The sequence below is a fragment of the Triturus cristatus genome, chromosome 2_1, assembly GCF_964204655.1.
Source record: "Triturus cristatus chromosome 2_1, aTriCri1.1, whole genome shotgun sequence".
Classification (NCBI taxonomy): domain Eukaryota; kingdom Metazoa; phylum Chordata; class Amphibia; order Caudata; family Salamandridae; genus Triturus; species Triturus cristatus.
In genome coordinates, this window is record NC_140581.1 from 840847443 (window position 1) to 840866622 (window position 19180).

Sequence of the window (19180 nt, forward strand, 5' to 3'; positions counted from 1 at the left end):
AGTATTAGCATCAGCAGAGGATTGCGGTCGCGTGAGTTATAGTTGCCTGCACTAACTATAACGGGGGAATTTCATTGGTTTTTTACGAGTGAAATGTACAGCTAACTATAACATGTGTGAAACCTATGGTTTTTTCAGTGAATATCACTGAAAAAACCATAGGTTTCACACATGTTATAGTTAGCTGTACATTTCACTCGTAAAAAACCAATGAAATTCCCCCGTTATAGTTAGTGCAGGCAACTATAACTCACGCGACCGCAATCCTCTGCTGATGCTAATACTGTATTTAGACACTTATTTGCCCATGTCTTCTTCCATTAAATTTTAGCTATACATATATTACAAATAATTTTTTTTCATAAAGACACATATGTCATCAGCAGAAGATTGCGGTCGCGTGAGTTATAGTTGCCTGCACTAACTATAACGGGGGAATTTCATTGGTTTTTTACGAGTGAAATGTACAGCTAACTATAACGTGTGAAACCTATGGTTTTTTCAGTGAATATATATATATATATATATATATATATATATATATATATATATATATTCTCACTTGAGCTGCATATAGATATCAGATAGTGTGCTCCAAAGTTAGTCCAGTGATCACATGTACTGTTTATTAGGTCGAGCCTAGCGCAGCGCGCATGCGATGCTCTAGGATAGGGCCTCTTGAAATCACTCCAGATTTTCTGAAAGGCTTGTGCGTGTGGTTGTCACATTCCGTCGGCCTTTGCGTGTGGCTTTCAAAAATGAAAGCACGCAATTGGCCAAAGGCGGGTGCATGTCCCACCTATTCTGAAAATGTTTACTCCCACGGCCTCCACCTTGCGGGAACGAGCAGCGGCGCACAATGTGCCATCTGTTGTGGATCATGTTTCTAATTAACGAGGTCACTTTCACTTTCGTGGCAGCGCGGCGGCGCTTGCTGCATTTGTCACCCGCTACTTTATTCCAGGCAGCATATGCACTGTAAATTGTATTTTTGTTTCTTTAATTTCAGGTCCTGCATCTGAAATGATGCTTGATTCTTTTGTTTTCTCCCTTTGTTTGCACACCGGGCACTTTAAATAAATAGTGCGGAACAGGGGCCCGTCCCTCTTTTATTTCCATAGTTTCCCCGCCAGCACTAAAATAAGAGTTACAACAGCTGAAATTATCGCATAGGGCCCTGGTGCGAGGGTCTGAAGGCCCGCGTGCGTTTGTGCACCACTACAGCTTGCGCATTTCAAAGAAAGTAGTGTTTGTGTTACCTTCCCCTCGGGCATTACTACCACTGCTTCCACCCCCAAACTCACGCACCTATCCCTTTCACCACAGGTCTTGCTGGGGGTAGAGGCAAGTCAGTTGGAAGATTTCCTTAAACTGCCGGATTTGTGCGTCTGTCACCTTTTTCTTGTTTGATTTTGCACGGAAGTCCGGCGTCACTTCAGATGAGGGTTGCTCTCTGATTCTTAATAGCTCAATGTTATTTTTACCCCAGCACTATTTTCGATTCTGCCTTTAAGAAAAAAAATGAAAATTAATACAGGGGACGTCCCTCCCAATGGTTGCCATCTATCTTGTTCCTTATCAATTTGCTTGTCAGCCTATGAGCAATTGCATCAGCCAGAGAGCCCCTTTATGGTATAAAGGTACAACAGAGGCTGCAAACAGTGAGAAACATCTGAGCCGAAATTACACTCATTAATGCACTGAATAACCTCCTGCGAGGAGCTGCCACATACCAGGCGCGGCATTCTAGCGCCTTAGAAAGGCCCAAAGTCAGCGTAAGGGCGCTATCTGGGCCGGCCAAATCGGCACTGCTTCTTAGCGCAGCCGGCAAACATAAACCGTGTTTACTGAGATCACATAAATCATGGCCGCCTGCACTTCCCCTCCCTGCCCCCCCCCCACCCACCTCTCAGTGCATTTACTGGAAGGTGAAAGACACAGATGGGAGGAGGGAAGTTAGGCTGTATGTATTGCTGTATTATAGTCTAAATGCTTATAAGGTCCCAAAGGCGAGACCTATTGGCTATGCCAATGCTTGTTATCAAATAGATCTTTAGAGTTAAGATCTGCAAACGTCACACATTTAGAAAAAACACAGATCACTCATGTTGGACTTCCTATACAGATGTTGCCTACCTAATGTACACAAAGCCATAATTACTATTCTCACAAGTTGATATCTAACCGCTTTTGCGCTCCGCTCATTAGTAATACCTCTAAATATCTCCCTTATTTGTTATGATAAAAAGCACGAACATTTGGCAAAAAATACATCCCGTATTCCAAATTGAAAAACTGGTGGAAGCTGCCACCATACCCTGCCAGCCAGTCTAACACACGTATCACATATTATCTGTCTTCATTCTAAAATGGTTTATCTTGCTAGAATCTACGTATTCCTTTCATCATCTAACAGAGACCTGAGCTTACCTCTTACGGGCTGTAGCCATTGTCTATTCCATCTCGCGTTCGTGAGGGACCAGAAAAATTGGTCTTTAAATAACGTTGTATTCTCAGTTGACTAAACCATTTAGTCTTCTGATCAAGTAAGTTGAAAATTCAAAATAGTCGATGCTCATTGGTTACAATGTTCCACTGTTTATATCTTCCTACCACTATATACGTGAATTCTGTTGGATACATCTGCCAGTGGATTCCTCACCTTGTGAATATCCCCTGCGCCAGCATTCCACTGAACTTTTTTCCCCAGCTCTCTACGCCGACGTGGACGACGTCGTAATGCATCGGCTCCCCTCGCGACTCCGTATGACGTCACCGGAGCCATAAGAGAGTCACGTCGGCGTGATGACGTCAGTTCCCATTTTTTCCGCGCCGTCGACGCGCAATGGTTTTTCCAGTACTCTCCTGCTACTTTGTAGTTGTTCAGTGTTACTGTTAGAGAAAATCTATTATGTCTTCGACGAGGAAGTCGGGTTTTTAGCCCTGTAGGGAATGTGGGGGCCACATGTCTATGACAGACCCCCATGATGATTGCTTGTGGTGCCTTTCATCTGACCACGACGTCGAAGATTGTTCAACCTGCAAGAGGATCAATCCGAAGGCGTTGAAGGAAAGGGAGGCGAAGCTTTTTATAGCCAAGGCCAAAAAGGAGAAGAGAGGTAGAAAGGAGAGGTCGAGACCGGAGTCGTAGACTTCACATTCATCGAAGTCGAAAAAGCATCATAAGAAAAGGAAGCATTCCTCTCGGCGCCGGTCTTCGAAGAATAAGGCGTCGAGATCGACTTCGCCTCGACGCCGAAGTAAGGATTTGTCTCCTTCTCCTTCTAAGTCTCCAGAAGGATCTTGTGAGAAGTTGGCCTGGTATATGATGCTCACTAGTTAAAGTGATCACCTTGTACCATGCCAAGCAACCCTTATGGTGTGGTTGTAAGTCAACCTTTTCGGACTAGCTGCCCTAGTGGTAGCGTAGGCTAAGCAGTCTTTGAGGCTAAACTCGTGAAGCGTGTTAAGCCAGCTGTTTTACCAAATGCAACCCCCTTTTATACCAATGAAAGGACACCACACAGATATATATTCAAAATATATATGTATTTATTTCTCAAAGTAACCCCTAGTCTCTTTATGAGCACAGGAGCACAAATCGTCCAACAAGATTACAGCAGAATACACAGAAGTTGCACTTTATATGGATAGGCCCTGGTGGCCGCTCAAACCATATACTAAAATAGTGGTATAAGTACCACGAACAGAAACGGGAAAAGGCCTAGGGCCTCTAGAATCGCTGGGCCTACAAGGAGCTAACTTTAGTTAGTGACCAGGAGGTCCACGGGTGGCGTGTGCAGAGCAAATAGTCACACGCGTGCTCCCATAGGTTTCAATGGGTGCGTAAAAAGTACAAAGTTACTGCAAAGAGGATCTTCCGGATGGACTAGGAACTCAAGATTTGGAACACAAGCACTAGAGATGTAATACTACACTTGGGCACAGGTGTGCCAGCTTTACCTCACCCACAGGAAGCGGGTGCATAGGCCTCGAAGTGCGTCGGGTTTCTTCTATCTGTTTCGTGGAGCCTGAAGACAAAGATGCTGCAGGCGGTCGGTCCGGGAGAGATGCAGTGGATCCAAGAGTGGATCGGAGATGTTGAAGACCTGTAAGCAGAGGGGACAGTGTTCACAGTCACTAGCCAGTGACCGGCGTGGCACCAGGTGGGTACCAGGCAATGTCGGGTGCAAACAGGAAGGAAGGGGTAGCTTGTCTCTGCAGCCACGTGGTCCCTGGAGGTCGACGACGCCCAGGAGTCGGTTCACGAGCTGTCCCACGCAGGCTCTCGCTGTCGGCGGTGTCGGCGACTTGATCGAAGCAAACAAGCCTTGGCAAAAGCAATTGTTGTAGGAGATGAAATAAGCTGATGGTTCTGACCAGCAAGGTCAGAAGGACTGCTCCTTTGGAGGGGAGCAAGGGCCAGTCTGGAGCAACCAGACCAGCGGTGTATTTCGTAGAGTTCGTCGCCAAGATGGCTACTAGCCAGCGGGCCAGCAACCGGTTAGGCGCGTCGAGTGGCAAAATGCAGAAGGGCCCCACGCAGATCGTGGAGATGCTGGAGGGCTCACCTTTGGTGCAGATGCTGCTCGGGTGTTGGGCTTCTTAGATCCCAAAGCACAACTTGGAGGGAGCCTCGGCTGTTGCACTTGTCAGCTTGTCGTAGTCGTTCCAAGATGGCTGGCTCCACGTGTCTCGGTGCCTCCACGGGTCTCCTCTTTTCAGGGACTGTGGATCGGGCGGTGAGAGGTCTGGAGGTCCAGGTCTTGTCAGTCTCTGGGCTCGGGCTCCGGCGGGAGGCGGCGGCAAAGCAGACGTTGATTCGCTGGATGGTGCTTGCGTTAGCAAGGTGGTCACTCCCTGACCACAGGGGAGATTGGCTTCAGTCCTCTGTGCAGCAGAGCGTCGAAGTTCCCGTCTTCTTCTTAGTGTTAAGTTGATTCCAGGATGTCTGAAGTCTTAGGACACAGCTCCTACCTTTAAGCGGATACTAGGGGCCGGACTACCTGCTAGGTCCCTCCCTATGGGTGGGACCAGGAAGGGGGGTGGTTACACCCCCAATCCTTTGTCCAGCTCGCCCCAGGCCCGGGACTGGTGTGCCCCAGGACCGGTTTGAACTGGCATATGCACCGAGGCTCCTTGTGAGCCACAGGCATGTCTGGTTTCTTTCAAGCCCTACCTGACCAATACACAAAATCCTGTCTGGGGTGATGCACGCACCTCCCCTGGCAGGAAACCCTTTGTCCACACCTCCCAAGCTGGAAGGACTCCCAGCAGCAGGAGGGCAGACTTGTGTCTGTGGTGGCAGCATCCATTTTGTGGAGCTGAGGCTATGTCTGATTTTACCCGGGTTTCAGGTACTGTACATGTCGTGTCCCTCTAGAAGGGTGGAATGCTAACCCCGTCGCCAGAATTGGCGAGGGGTTAGTATTCCAATTCGTATGACACCTTACTCGACATGTTTTGATAAAGCCAAACCAAAGATAGCATTTAACCGCGAGGTTCATAATGCACTTAAGAGTATATGGTATGACGATATCTGGAAACAGTAGAAGGAAGTTGTTCCGACCACTGCAGACAGGCTCAGCTCATGCCAGAGCACCATCTCACATGGAACCACGCACTCTGCCTTCAGGATTGTTAAGGCCTGCCATAGGAGTGACTTATAGGTTACCAGGTGTCCCATTTAAGGTTAGGTATAGGTATACTACACCTAAGTAAGAGGTGATTACACCAACTTACCCCAGCTGAGTGATCAGCCAGTTGTGTCAAATTGTTAGGCCAAGCCTGGGGTGGCATAATACATGCTTCAGCCCTTGGCAGGCCTTGGGTACACCAATGCCCTGGGTACCTAGTGTACACTGGTACAGGGGCTGACAGGGTGATCCACTTCCAATTGGTTATGCACCTAGGGTGCATAGTTTTAATTTAGTAGAGAGAACAGCAGGCTGGGGGTCTGATTGGCAGGCCCACAGCCTCAATATGTAAAAAACCAGTGAAGCAAAAAGCAAAAATTTGGGGTGACCATAAGATAGCAGACCCTACTCTCCTACAGATCTCCTTCGCCGAAGCGGACTCCAGCACGGTCACCGGCGCAGTCCTCGGCGCAGTCACCGGCGCCGTCTCCGGTTCCAGTGGAGTCGTCCGTTTCTGAAGATGAGCAGGAACAAAGGAAGGAGTCTTCTCCAGGGCCTGAGGATCCTACGGCTCCGGTAGAGGACACTGCGGCGCCGTTGCCAGGTACTCCGCAGACCGATCCAGGATCGGTTCCTTATCTGCAGTTCCCGGCTCCGGGTACGGATTCTTCGCATTTTTTAAATGCAATGTATGGAATCTTCCATCGGGCTGCCTTCCCATCCGGTGCACCGACTGGTCCCGTGGGTCCTATGGCGTATACTCTAGGGGTACCGCAGCATTATGCTCAGGCTCCGTTTATGCCCTTTCTGCCGATGGCGCCTTTGTGGCAGTTTCCGGCGCCGTCTGGGGATCCATTGCGACTTGGGCTGGATCGTCATGCTTCGGAGCCTTCCTCGACGCCGTTGCCGACTCCCTCAGCGCCGCATCCGGCGCCGCCGACTCCGTCTTTGGCGCCGCCGACTCCTACACCTTTGGCTCCACCGACGCCGCGTACGACGCAGACGATGCCGGCTCCACGGATTCGGTCGAGAAGGGAGGCCCAAAGGGCCTTGGATGAGGAAAGGTATAGAGTGGAGGTAGAGGAAGGTGAAGTGGACACATCCTCTGATGAGTTTGAGGGGATACAAGAGGCTAGTGGCCTGGATACGACCCCTGAGTGGGAGCATACTTCATCTAGATCCTCTCCACCTCAGGAATTGGCTCCTTACCATATGGTTATAAAAAAGGCCGCAGAGCTGTTGGATTTGCAGTTACCCTCTGCAGAGTATAAATCTAACCTGCTGACAGAGGTGTTGCATTCACCTACTTCGACTTCTGAGCCTTTACTGCCTTTTAATGAGGCTATTTTGGAGCCTGTTTTGGAGGTATGGCGTAAACCACTTTCTTCTCCAGCGGTTTCCAGGCAGGTGGCGAAGATACAGGGTGGCACCTGGGGATCCAGATTTTCTTTCTACGCACCTGTCTCCAGAGAGCCTAGTTGTGCAGGCGTCCTGCTCGAAGCATGCTTCGGGAGCGTTCCCTCAGTCTCCTGCCGACAGGGAGTCCAAAAAGGTGGACCAGGTAGCTAAGAGAACTTTTTCATCAGGAAGTATGGCACTTAAATCTACCAATGCCACGTGCTTGCTGGGTCGTTATGTGCATGCCTTAATGGACTCGAAGTCTTTAGCCCCTAAGCTGCCTGAGAGTGATAAGGCGTCCTTCATGGAGGTGGTCGCAGATAATCAAGCTGCTGCAAGACAAGTGATTCAATCGGGGCTTGATACAGCAGATTCAGTGGCAAGAATAATGGGCTCGTCTATAGCCACGAGAAGGCAGGCATGGCTCCGTTCATCTGGCTTTTCTACGGATGTTCAGGCTACATTGGTGGATTTGCCGTTTGATGGACAAAAATTATTTGGAGAAAAAGCTGACTCCGCCCTACAGAAATTTAAGGACAGCAGGGTAACAGCTAAATCTTTGGGTCTACAAGCTCCTGCTAAAGGATTTGGTTTTAAAAAGTTTAGGGGTTTCGGAAGGTCTTCATTTTGCTCCTTCCGACAGCCTCGGCAGCAGCAGCAACAACAGCAGAATCCCCTCTATAGGAGTCGGAGAGGTTCTGGACGCAACCCCTCTTCTTCTTCTTCTTCTTCTTCTTCCTCCTCCTCTGCTCCCAATGAGGCTTCAGGGAAGCAGCCTTAGATCCCCCATCCTGGATCATGTAAGACCTGTGGGGGGTCGGGTGTCCCACTTTCTGCGGGGTTGGAAATCTGTTACAACAGACCTTTGGGTTTTGAACCTCGTGGAGACTGGGTACGCCCTTCCCTTTCGGGAGTTTCCTCCCCCTTACCCTCCTTGCCAAGGTTACTGCTCAGAGGACCATCTGCTTCTTCTGCAGAAGGAGGTTCTGGCTTTGCTTCAAAAAGGGGCGATAGAGGTGGTTCCGGAGCAGGAAATTCCCGGTATTTCCCGATTCCCAAAAAGGACGGCAGATTGCGTCCAATCCTGGACCTCCGAGTCTTGAATTTTTACCTGAAACAGGAGAAATTCAAGATGCTGACCCTTGCGCAGGTTCTTCAAGCGTTGCAGCAAAGAGACTGGATGGTGTTGCTCGACTTGCAGGACGCGTACTTCCATGTCCCAATCCTGAAGTCACACAGGAAGTATCTCCGTTTTACGGTTGGGTCGCTACATTACCAGTTTGCGGTCCTCCAGTTTGGTCTTACTACCGCACCTCGAGTCTTCACAAAGGTGATGGCAGTGGTGGCTGCTCATCTCAGGAGGTCGGGGATTCCAGTTTTCCCCTACCTGGACGACTGGCTTCTGAAGGCAGAGTCCCCAGAGATGGTGCAGCGTCATCTGCAGGTAACATCTCAGCTGTTATTCGACTTGGGTTTTTCGATCAATGTGCCCAAATCTCACCTGGTGCCCTCTGAGCGCAACCTGTTTATAGGGGCGGTATTGGACACTACTGTGTATCTAGCATTTCCTCCTCCTCAAAGAATTCTCGACATTCAGGAGATGGTCCCTTTATTCCACAATGGAGCGGTTGTTCCAGTTCTGAAGGTCCTTCGCCTGCTCGGTCTGTTCGCTTCCTGCATTCTGTTGGTCAGCCATGCACGCTGGCACATGAGGGCGCTCCAGTGGTGCCTCCGCAAGCAGTGGTATCAGCACAACGGAGATCTCAGGGAGTCGATCAAGATCTCCAGAGAAGCTGCAGCGGATCTTTCTTGGTGGAGCGTGGAGGGCAACCTGTCTCAAGGAAAACCCTTTCATCTGACTCCATCGGTGGCCACAGTGATAACGGATGCATCCACCCTGGGGTGGGTTGCTCATCTGGGGGATCTGGAGATCAAGGGTCTTTGGTCTCCAGAGGAAAGGTTGCTTCACATCAACCTTCTGGAATTGCGGGCGATTCGTTTGGCGCTCAAGGCCTTCCTCCCTTCGCTTCGCGGTCAGTCGATTTAAGTCCTGACAGACAACACTACCGCGATGTGGTATGTCAACAAGCAGGGGGGAGTGGGGTCTCTTTGTCTATGCAGAGAGGCCTTACGTCTATGGTCCTGGGCTCAGGACCATCGGATTTGTCTGATGGCAAATCATCTGGCCAGGGTGCTGAACGTACGTGCGGACAGTCTCAGTCGGCAGTTCTCCGCCGATCACGAGTGGAGGCTCCATCGTCATGTCTTTCGGACGTGGGGGACTCCTCGGGTGGACCTGTTTGCCACCCGCGAGAACGCTCACTGCCCGTCATTCTGCAGTCTCCAGTATCCGATGCAGGGGGTGTTGGGGGACGCGTTTCAGTTGAGTTGGGGCTCACAACTCCTTTACGCGTTTCCTCCCATACCCTTGATTCCTCGGGTCCTGAGGAAGATTCGCCAAGACCGGGCCCAAGTTATATTGATTGCCCCGGATTGGCCAAGAAGGGTGTGGTTTACAGATCTTCTCCACCTCCCCTCGTGCCCTTCGCTCCGTCTCCCTCTGAGGGCAGACATCCTCTCGCAGTCGGAGGGGCAGGTTCTACACCCCCACCTCCAGAGCTTACACCTTCATGCCTGGAGATTGAACGGGGCAACCTGAGTTCTTTCTCTCTCCCGCCTGATGTGGTGGATGTTATTTTATCGGCCAGGCGACACTCCACCAAGTCCATTTACTCCTACAGGTTGTCGAAATTTGTTAGATGGTGTGGAGAGAGATCCATTGACCCTTTAAAAGCCCATCTTTCTAATGTGCTTCAGTTTGCTCTTTCCTTGGCTCAGCAGGGCTGTGCTGTGGCCACGGTCAAGGGCTATCTTTCGGCCTTATCGGCTTTTCTATGCCTTCCTGATCAACCGTCTCTATTTAAATCTCCGGTTGTACTGAGGTTTATCAAGGGCCTTACAAATATGTTTCCTCCCACTCCTTTGTAATGCCACAGTGGGACCTTAATCTTGTCTTAACTTTTCTGATGGGGTCCCCGTTTGAGCCTCTTCATAGCTGTCCTTTGAGGCTGTTGTCCTTTAAGGTGGTCTTTCTTGTGGCCATAACCTCGGCAAGGAGGGTGAGTGAGCTTCAAGCTCTTAGTTCTAAACCCCCTTTTTTAACATTGCATGCTGAAAGGATGGTTCTCAGGACCAGGGCTGCTTTTCTACCTAAAATAGTTACTCCTTTTCATTTGGGGCAGTCTATTACTCTCCCTGTTTTTTTATCCACCTCCTCATCCCTCCAAAGAGGAGGAAAGACTCCATCGCCTGGATCCAAAGAGGGCTGTGAGTTTTTATTTGGACAGAACGAAAGACTTTCATCTGGACGATCAGAACTTTGTGGGCTATGTTGGTCATTCGAAAGGAAGAGCGGTGCACAAGCACACTTTATCAAGATGGATTATCCTTGCCATCAAGATCTGCTACGCCCTGGCTGGTAAGACTCCTCCTGAGGGTATTAGAGCTCATTCGACTAGAGCAAATTCGTCTACATCTGCTTTGGCCAGGGGTGTTCCTGTGGCAGATATTTGTAAGGCCGCGACTTGGGCCTCCCTCCATACTTTCGCAAAGCATTATTGCTTGGACTCTGAGATGAGGAGGGAGGGCCACTTCGCGCGCTCTGTCTTGCAAGACTTTCTGGTATAGAAAGGTGGACACCCTCCTCCGGGAGTGGGGACTGCTGTGGAAATCTATTCACAAGGTGAGGAATCCACTGGCAGATGTATCCATCAGAAGAACAAGTTACTTACCTTCGGTAACGCTTTTTCTGGTGGATACAGTATCTGCCTGTGGATTCCTCACTGGCCCACCCGCCTCCCCCGTTGTCCACCTTTGTATACCTTAAAAGTTGTCTTGCTTGAGATGTTGTTATACTTTCTTGTATATTGGTAGGAAATGCTGGTTTTATTTAGCTCTCCTTTTCTTTGTATACTATGTATTTTTGAGTGTATATTGTATACTGTGTATACTTTGAGTCTGTCGTTGGTCCACTTGTGCGCCTCGGAGGCACGGAAAAAATGGGTGGAACTGACGTCATCATGCCGACGTGGCTCTCTTATGGCTCCGGTGACGTTATACGGAGTCGCGAGCAGAGCCGATGCATTATGACGTCGTCCACGTCGGCGTAGAGAGCTGGGGAAAAAGGTTCCGTGGAATGCTGGCGCAGGGGATATTCACAAGGTGAGGAATCCACAGGCAGATCTGTATCCACCAGAAAAAGCGTTACCGAAGGTAAGTAACTTGTTCTTTAGGTAGTTGTTAAGATCTAAACTCTTCTTTTTCCACACAGTATATATCCTGTAGATCGCAAAATAACAATTGTAGATCTTTTGCATTTAATTGCATTCTAAAAATATCAGCATTTCGGGCTTACAAAGAAAATGGCAATAATACTGCAAAATTGTTCCCATCCGGATTCAAACTCCCGACCTGCTGCATGTATGCCTCATCTTCCTAACCCTACTGCTATGCTGAATGTTATCAAATGTATTGCTATAATAAAATGATCATTCCTGTTATATCTAGTCATCGTTTTCAGCATGAAAATATAATACTTTCTGATATTCCTTCAAAAGTGTCACAATCGGGATACAAACCCCCAACCTGATGTATAAATAGCACATCCTCCTACCCTCATTGCTATACCAAGTCAATTGTACATTTTACTGGATTTAGAGTGATCAAGTCTATTTCCTCTATTGGTGCGTTGGACGGATATAGCCAAATTATACACAAAAAAGATGTTTAAAGAGGTAAACTTAATATCAAATCACCTCTCTGCGAATAATATATACGCAGATTGTACCCCCTTTGTTCTCTCCACACGTCACATTTAGAAAAATATCCAATGCCTCACATAACTGTCTATTTTAAATGTTGCTGTATTTCGATTGAACTCCAGACAACCCAGTCGGTACACGAACTCTCATCACAGCAGTAAGATATCATGTGGCTCTAACCATCTACCTACTCAGAAAAGCCCTGAAACGCGTAGAGTAACGTTGTAGGAATAAAATAATAAAATAAGTTGAGCTTGGAAAAGTAGCAGAGCCCCAGTTATATATATTTTCACTGAAAAAACCATATGTTTCAGGGCTGTTCTAGGTAGCTGGACATTTCACTCGTACAAAACCATTGAAATTCCTCTGTTCTAGTTAGTTGTACTCACTATAACTCGCGCGCCCGCAATCCACTGCTGATGATGTCACATATTACATCATTCATGACATGGTCAGTGACATCACTGATATCATCCAGTGAATGTGGTTTGGTTCGTTAGTTAAAAATGTATGATATATATAGCAATTTGCATTGAAGAATGAGTGGATATATAAATATAAATATCTGGATGGAGGATTTAGTAGCAGTGTGATTGACTGTTTACCTTACTATTTTATAGTGTCTCACTAAATATATTGGATAGTGACTAAACTGTGTGAATATCTGTATCACTTTGTCAGTTGTTGTGTAAACTGCTGTTCCAGTTGGTTACTAGCTATGTGAAAGTCTATATTAGTTGTTGATTAGTTAACTGAGTATTTGTATGGGAGAGTGAATGTGTGTGTGGTTTGGTGGGGGGGGTGTGACTGTCGAAAGATGTGTGAATAGTTGATTCAGTAGGTATATGAGGTTAAGACTGCATGTTATAACAGTTGTTTGGGTGAGTGAATATCTTTATGGGTGTGCTGATGAGCAAATATGTCTCTTAATGGTACATGTCCAGCAAGCTAGAAAAATAAAAGGCAGTGTATGTGACAGTTGTTGTATATAAATAAGTATACATAAGACTCAGTGATTGTATGAGTGACTGTATGGATAACTGTATACTTGTAATAGTGATTTTATAACACACTAAGTATGAGTTACTATCTATATGAATAAATGAAGTGGTGTTTGTATAAGTGTGTAGCTGAGTAAATGTAAGTAGGATTCATTGTTTGCATAAATGAGTAGGATGACTACATAAGTGAATAGGATGTGTGCTGGTGTGTAATGTCGATATAGGTGTATAAGTATATTTGATAGTGTTCTATTGATCATTGACAGCATGTATGAGTGAATCTATAGGTAAGTGATTAGATGTGTGTGTAGATCTAGGAATCACTGAGTGGGTTTTTAGAAACTTGTATTGGTGTGTCAATGGATTCAAATATGGTACTCTGTATTTTACAGTGAGTGATGAAAGGTTATACTAGTGTATGATGAGGTGTAGCTGATTGTCACGTGGATGATGTCATCAGTGATGTCATTTGAGATGTCATCAGTGATGTCATCAGTGATGTCACTGACCATGTCATGAATGAGGTAATATGTGACCTCATCAGCAGTGGATTGCGGGCGCGCGAGTTTTAGTGTGTACAACTAACTATAACGGAGGAATTTCAACGGTTTTGTACGAGAGAAATGTCCAGCTAACTATAACAGCCCTGAAACCTATGTTTTTTTCAGTGAATTTCGAAGGTTTTTTAAATGATAATTTTTAAATGTAATTATAGTTATATGTATTTTTTTATACTGATTTTTACAGTTTTTTAACTGTTTATTTTTACATATTTTAATGCATTATATATTTTTAATATAAATGGAAATAAAAATGTTTTTTAAAATATTGAAACTGAAATATTGTTTTTTTTTGTTGAATGTATAAGTGCAGAACTATAAGTGTGTTGGTTAGTTAGGATACTGCATGTATAGTGGATAGGGGTTTGAGGCAGTCCATGTGCTAATGCTTGGCTCCCTGCATGAGTACTTGGATACTGACTGAATGATTAGAGTACTGCAAGGAGAGTGCCTAGGTGAATTTATAAGTTTTAGAATTACTTTTCAGAATCAGTACTGGGCTGAAAGATGCAGCACTGAGGTCTCTCCTGATAACAGGTGAGTAAATCGGAATTTGTAGTGCGGCTGATTATAGATGAATATTTTAAAGTTCCAAAACTGCACAAAAATTACCAAGTGAAACCAGTCAATGTTAGCCTATGGAAGAAAATTTAAGTTACCGGTAAGTACGGTTAGAATTACTTTTCAGGATCAGTACTGGGCTCAAAGATGCAGCACTGAGGTCTCTCCATGTTCACAGGAGTACTATTAAACAGGAACAGGGGTGGGAGCACACCGCTTCAAATCCCAGCAAGGTTCGCCTCTGGCATTGTAGTAAATGTAGTTTCAGTTACTTGCTTGCTTCAAGACTGTTCGAGTGTTTCGTCACAGTTGGCGCAGATAGTGCTGATCTCTAGACACGTGGTTCTGGTTCTTTAACCGTCATCAGTAGAGATTACAGTCTTTCAAATGTGGGGTTTGCTGAGTATGCTGTCAACATCTTTCTCAGGTCAGGTACCTCTCACAGGCAAGCGTGTGCTTCATCCACGAGCTCATCAGCTCAATGACTCACGGAAGTACTGTTAAACAGGAACAGGGGTGGGAGACATGTGATCTCCTATGGAAGGAAATTCAAGTTACTGGTAAGTGCGGTTAGAATTACTTTTCAAGATCAGTACTCTGCTCAAAGATGCAGCACTGAGGTCTGTCCTGATAACAGGTGAGTAAATCGAAATTTGTAGTCCGGCTGATTTTAGAGGAATATTTGTACATTCCAAAAATCGACACTTAGAAACTTTTCTGCTGAAAACCACACAATGGATTTCTATGGAAGGACATACAAGTTACTGTTAAGTACGCTTACAATTACTTTTCAGGATCAGTACTGGGCTTAAACATGCAGCACTGAGGTCTCTCCTGATAACAGGTGAGTAAATCGGAATTCGTAGTTCGGCTGATTTTAGAGGAATATTTGTAAGTTCCAAAACTCCACACTTAGAAGAATTTCCAAGTGAAACCAGTCAATGTTAGCCTATTGAATAAAATACAAGTTACTGGTAAGTACGCTTAGAATTACTTTTCAGGGTCAGTGCTGGGCTAAAAGATGCAGCACTGGGTTCTCTCCTGATAACAGGTGAGTAAATCGGAATTCGTAGTTCGGCTGATTTTAGAGGAATATTTGTACGTTCCAAAAATCGACACTTTGCCTGCTTTTTGCTGAAAAAGTTTCAATGATATACTATGGAAGGAAATTGAAGTTACTGGTAAGTACGGTTAGAATTACTTTTCAGGATCAGTACTGGGCTCAAACATGCAACACTCAGGTCTCTCCTGATAACAGGTGAGTAAATCGGAATTCGTAGTTCGGCTGATTTTACTTCGGTCCAGTATATATAGAGCCACTTTCCTACACCATCCCCTCCCTTCACCACTGTGCAAACACGCCCTGTGGCGCATTTTAAGTTGGGGAAATAATTCCCCTTCACTCTTGAAGTTCTGTAGAGACCAACTAGCCCACTAGGTACATCCAGTAAGCGCCACAGAGCTGCGTAGCAGACAGATGTAAAAAGGCGCACGGCCTGCACCACCTCTCTGCAAAGCAGCGCAGTGGCACTTCCTGGAAGCACCTGGTGGGCTACCTGGCCCACAGGGTCCCTCCGGATTGAAGAGGAATTTTTTCCCCAACTTAAAACGCACCACAGGGCGTGTTAGCACAAGTCACCTCCAGCCCCGTCCCCTCCCTTCACCAGTGTGTAAACGCGCCCCATGGTGCATTTTAAGTTGGGAGATTAAGTCCCCTTGAATACTGAGGGTCCCTAGGGTCAAACTAGCACACTAGGTACCTCCAGTAAGCGCCACAGATCTGCGTTGCAGAGAGGTGTAAAAAGGGGCGTGGCCTCTGAACACCTCTGCAATGCAGCTCCCTGGCACATACTGGAGGTACCTGGTGGGCTAGTTGCCCCCCAGGGACCCTCAAGATTGAAGGGGAATTAATTCCTCAACTTAAAACGCGCCACAGGGTGCGTATGCACAATGGTGAAGGAAGGGGGCGGGGCCTGAGGTGACATGTCTGCAAACATGCCCTGTGGCGTGTTTTAAGTTGGGGAATTAATTCCTCTTCAATCCTGAGGTCCCCTGGGGGCCAACTAGCCCACCAGGAACCTCCAGTATGCGCCAGGGGTCTCGTTGCAGAGAGGTGTTAAGAGGCCTCGCCCCTTTTTACACCTCTCTGCAACGCAGCTCCGTGGCGCTTACTGGAGGTACCTGGTGGGCTAGTTGGCCCCCAGGGGACCTCAGGATTGAAGAGGAATTAATTCCCCAACTTAAAACGCAACACAGGGCGTGTTTGCACACATATCACCTCAGGCCCCGCCCCCTACCTTCATCACTGTGCAAACACGCCCCGTGGCACGTTTTAAGTTGGGGGATTAAGTCCCTTTGAATCCTGAGGGTCCCTGGGGTCCAACTAGCCCACCAGGTACCTCCATTAAGCGCCACAGAGCTGCGTTGCAGAGAGGTGTAAAAAGGGGCGTGGCCTCAGAACACCTCTCTGCAACTCAGCCCCCTGGCGCATACTGGAGGTTCCTGGTGGGCTAATTGTTTTTTTTTTGCCTTGGGGGGGTGTTTCTACCCTGCCCCTTTTTGCATTTTTTGCGGTTTGTTTGTGCTTTCTTGTGCCTCGGTTCTACCGAGGCACAAGATGGCTGCCAACGCTTCCTGATTCAGAGTGTTGGCAGCCAATTAGCATAAAGCTCGTGCTCGGGAGGATCCGCGGCCCTAGATATATCTATCTTTTTACTTTTGAATATCTCTAACTACTGAACGGATTTACACCATTTAACCAAAAGGCACAAGTGTGAACCAAGGGCTACCTCTTTGCCAAATTTGGTGTAATTCCGTTCAGCAGTTCGGGCTGTAGCTGCGTCAACAGGTCCTATGGGAAATTGCATGGGGAAAACGCGTTTTGGGATCCCTTTTTTTCTCAGCCCCCGCTTGACGAATCACCACGAAACTTTCAGGATAGGAGCGGACCGGAGCTGGCCAAAAGTTTGGAAAATTTCGCGAAGATTCGTCAACCGATGCCAGACTTATTGGGAATAGAATGTTGCGGATTTCCTATGGAAAATAGGTCCTAACTATAACTATCTACTGGCGACCGCCAGTAGATAGTTAAGTTAGGACCGAGTTCCCATAGGAAATCTGAAAATTCTATTTTGAATAACTTTCGCGCCGGTTGACTTATCTTCGTGAAATTTTCAAAACTAATGGGGCGCTCTGCTCAGCTCCTACCCTGAAAGTCACGGGGTGATTCGTCAAGCGGGGGCTGAGAAAAAAGGGGGGTCCCAAAATGCGTTTTCCCCATGCATTTTCCCATAGGACCTTTAGTCGAAGGTACAGCCCGAACGGCTGAACAGAATTACACCAAATTTGGCAAAGAGGTAGTCCTCAGGTCAGGCATGTGCCTTTTGCATATATGGTGTCAATCTGTTAAGTAGTTCTTGAGAAAATTGCAGTTAAAAGTACATAAATATCTATATGCGCGCACCGTGCTCGCACGGTGCGCGCACCAAATGTCCGCGAGCGTAACTCTGATTGGTGGTTAGATGTCAGTCAACATTCCAATCGGTCGAAATCAGGAAGTGTCGGACGCCATTTTTTGTGTGACAGTGAAAAAGAAAGGTGGAGAACGTGAAAAGGGGGCAGGGTAGAGAGTTCCTGACCCCCTAGCCTTTGTCAGGGGGTCCCTGAAGGACCCCGAAGGGTAAAAAAACATTTGATTTTTTTTTCAAAAAATCGCACATTTTTTAAATAAATATTGTGCGCAACCCCAAGGCAAAAAAAAAAATTAGCCCACCAGGAACCTCCAGTATGCGCAGGGGGCTGCGTTGCAGAGAGGTGTTCTGAGGCCACGCCCCTTTTTACACCTCTCTGCAACGCAGCTCTGTGGCGCTTAATGGAGGTACCTGGTGGGCTAGTTGGACCCCAGGGACCCTCAGGATTCAAAGGAACTTAATCTCCCAACTTAAATCGTGCCACGGGGCGTGTTTGCACAGTGATGAAGGTAGGGGGCGGGGCCTGAGGTGATATGTGTGCAAACACGCCCTGTGTTGCGTTTTAAGTTGGGGAATTAATTCCTCTTCCATCCTGAGGTCCCCTGGGGGCCAACTAGCCCACCAGCACGGCAGCAAAAAAATCATTAAAAAAATTGAATTAAAAATCAAGTTTAAGTGTTTAGATGTTGGTTGGCTCTAAAAAGAACTGTTGTGTTCATTGAGTGTTTTTTTGTACCTACAAGTAAGTACCGATACAGAGTCTAAAGTTCAAGAGGAAGACTCTGTTCCCTTCATCTGAGAAATGTACACCGTCTCCTCTATAAATGCCTTGCATGTTGTAACGCAAGTTGTTGTGGTATATAGAACCCATACCATAGTCTCTGAGGAAAGCAGAAACGTGCTTTTTTGCTTTCTCAATCTGCGGACAATATTGGTTGGACCAGTTCCACTTTTGCCTTTGGCATATATTAGAATATACAAAGGTAGTTTGTGGAAAAAGTGACATCAATTGCACAAAGGTGTCCTTAACAAGCATTTCCAGACCTACCCAAGTTAAAGTGCCTAGGTAATTTCCACCACAGTGCACAATTATACGGTCAGGCTGTGGGAGATGTAGAAAGGATTTCACCAAAGGCATTAATTGGTGCCACTTTAACCATCTCTGACCAATCCATTTAATGCCTACATTTGGCAAAGCAAGGTCTTTCACAATACCTCTTTTTTTAGGTCTCGGCTCGAAGGCTGCGCTTGCGCAGTCTCGATCCGAGATTTAGTGACTTGGAGAAGAGGGGCTTGAACCCGCCCATCTTCTCCCCTGTTCTCCATTGGCTGGCCTCTTGAATGCTGGCCAGCCATTGGAGAAGAGGTCCGTCATTCCGATTAGGCCCCGTCCTTTTCGGATTCGGGGGCGTGTTTTTTTCAAGAAGTCTAATCTCCTCCAGCCAATGGCAAGAGGAGAACACGCCCCCGAATCCGAAATGGCCGCTGCCTTTCTCCGAGGCATTTCTGTTTCGCCTCGGAGAAAGGCAGTGGTGTGCTCGTTTCCTGTTGGGCTTCTTTACGTTAGCTGTTAAATGCACTGAAGCCAAGTTTCATCAGTGACATGAAACTCTTGAACGTATTTTACCTGGCTACGTATGTTTTTGGGGGTAATCTGCAAATGTAGTGGTTCCGTCCCACACTCTCCTCTGCAAACAACTTTTCGTCGCTCTATCAAATCCTCTGCTAGCTGCA

The 19180-nt window shown here is 47.0% G+C and overlaps 1 protein-coding gene across 1 annotated transcript in view; it reads left to right on the forward strand.

Annotated features, from left to right (window-relative positions):
• Nucleotides 1-19180, forward strand: part of TUT7 (terminal uridylyl transferase 7) — a 1376479-nt gene that overhangs the window by 185769 nt on the left and 1171530 nt on the right. The window lies entirely within an intron of this gene.